The sequence below is a fragment of the Penaeus vannamei genome, chromosome 30 (genome assembly GCF_042767895.1).
Source record: "Penaeus vannamei isolate JL-2024 chromosome 30, ASM4276789v1, whole genome shotgun sequence".
Lineage (NCBI taxonomy): Eukaryota > Metazoa > Arthropoda > Malacostraca > Decapoda > Penaeidae > Penaeus > Penaeus vannamei.
Window position 1 is genome coordinate 1,994,863 of NC_091578.1, and position 2,500 is coordinate 1,997,362.

The 2,500-nt window shown below is 33.7% G+C and overlaps 1 protein-coding gene across 1 annotated transcript in view; it reads right to left on the reverse strand.

The window, feature by feature from the left end:
• The window catches only part of agt (O-6-alkylguanine-DNA alkyltransferase), an 8,862-nt gene extending 7,406 nt beyond the window's left edge, over window positions 1–1,456 (reverse strand). Inside the window, exon 1 of the mRNA XM_027375855.2 lies at window positions 1,412–1,456. The gene's annotated coding sequence lies outside the window, so the exon portion shown is untranslated. The remainder of the gene's footprint in view (window positions 1–1,411) is intronic.
• Between the last annotated feature and the right edge of the window lie 1,044 nt (window positions 1,457–2,500).

Consider the following 2,500-nt stretch of genomic DNA (forward strand, 5'->3'; position numbering starts at 1 on the left):
GAATAATTTATCAAAAATACTCATGAGTTTTATTTTCATTCTACCTGATTATAATTGTAAGTAATTTTCTTCAACTTAAACTGAAATCTATATCCAATTCGAAAGTGAATTTGAATGTAACCTTACTATTCTATCCCTCTTCATAATTACTAAAACAAGTCATTAAAAATAATATCCTAAAGAATTTAAACATTTAAACAAGATTGAAAAAGCTTCAAATTCCCTATATTGCTATTACAGAACTTTCACATCAGATAAGTAATATTACTTTTCAAAAAGAATTATCCAACTGAAATAACAACAGCTACTCAAAATAAAAAAAAGAAAGTGAACACACAAAGCAAAATATACATTAAATAATAGAATTGCAATTTCATCTTCATACATAACATCTACCAACGAATACACAACAGCTTTAAAAAATAAGTTTTATTGGCCTCTCTGGCAACCAAAGTGGAAATATCATCTTCGTTACTTTTTTGTATTTCATTACATATCTCCTTTTTATTCGTTTTGAGCACATTTCATATCTTCTTTTATTACTGGGATATTTTATAAATATATAGATATTAAGGGGTTGATGTTTAAAACAAGTAAATGTGCCGGACATTTGGCACTTATTGCTAAATTTCAGGCATTTAGCACTAAATTTCAGGTATTTAGCACTATATTGAAAACATTTAGCACTATATTTAAGGAATTTAGCACTTTATTTAAAGCATTTAGCACTATATCAAAAGCTTTTAGCACTATATTTCAGGCCTTTAGCACTATATCTAATGCCTTTAGCATAATATTTAAAGCCTTTAGCACTATATTCCAGGCACTTGGTACTATGTTTAGAGCCCTTAGCACTATTTTTAAAGCCTTTAGCACTATATTTAAGGAATTTAGCACTATATTTAAAGCATTTAGCACTATATTAAAAGCATTTAGCACTATATTTCAAGCCTTTATCACTATATTCAAAGCATTTAGCACTATATTTTAAGCCCTTAGCACTATATTTAAACCCTTTAGCACTATATTTAAAGCATTCAGAACTATATTTCGGGGTTTGTCGGCCCTACAATGCCCTATGTTATGCCCTATGCCCTAATGCCCGCTGTAATAGGTATTGGCTGTTTAGTCATTTGATAGAGCTGACTCTGGAATGCTTGTATGAGTGTTTTAAACTACAGACATGGCCATAAAGTACTGTTATTAAGAAGTAAACACGACACAGACGACAATAAACAGGCTTTCAAAACAAGTGTTCGTCTCCGTCAGACTCAGTGAGATAAAATTGCATCATTTTCGTAAATATGGAATTAATTGCATATGTCAGGACGGACAGGGTGGAACACTATTTGCAGCGCTGTAATTAGGGCTGTAATTTGAAACGTGACAATCCCTCCGTAACATGAAATACCTTGAAATTAAAACGGAAACAATCTTTTACGCCGATTTTCTTGCCGCCTTTGCAACTGCATTCGAGTTTCTGATTTTTTGTTTGATATATATTTTTTTCCAGTGAAAAAAGCCTTAAAGTTATGACAGTAGCTGGTATACCTAATAAAAAATTATATCCATGTACACACGCAATAAATCTCGTCGTCATATATTCCCCCTGCTAATTCTGTTTAAGCATGAATGCAATGTATTCCATTTTAATTCCATTATTAATTAAGGAATATCATTTTTATCGTTCTTGTTACTATCATTATCTTTACTTTTTGATAATGAACAATTGTTTATTGTCATAGAATTAACATTTACAGTACTGTTAAGGTGATTGCAACATTCTGATGTTTCACATATTTTACCCAAGTATGTAGAATAAAATCGAAAATATTAATGTAAAAGTAAACAAGAAACAGAGACAGACATGGCATTAGGTTAAGTTGATTTTGAACTTTGATTTGATGAGGATCATTCTAAAAAAATATATCTTTTCCTACGTGATGGAATGGTCTTTTTTTCTCTTTTGTTTTGTATTATCGTGTTATTGCGTTCATTTGAAAGCCTACGTTGTGCTTTCATCTCGTTCTGTGTGATTTTGCGTGTATAAATTCCATTGCAACATGTATTATACGTGCATACGCATTCTTTTTTGCCTTAAATCATTATACTCTCCTGTTCTAAAAATTATAGCAATATTCCTTCTAAATAACTACCAAGTCGGTCAACCAGAGATTTGATTCCGTTTCTAATATCGAGTAGCTTGTTGCTGCCTTTCTACATAGCTGCCGACCTCAGTGACCTATGACCTTGAGAGGGGGGCGTTATCTCCTTGGAAAACAATAGTGTACCGCCAAACAGGAGCAAGTGCAATCAACACCTGTTAACTTTTCCCAGAGCCAAAGAAGGGTTTATTCTGGCCTGGCGTAGACCTCATGGTCGAGGGAAGGTTCGTGCCTTTCGTGGTAGACACCGGGACGCCCTACACGACGCTGTCGTTAGAGCACGCCAAGGCATTCGGGCTCACGCCCCAGCCGTGCTCCAACCCGTACTACCTCGG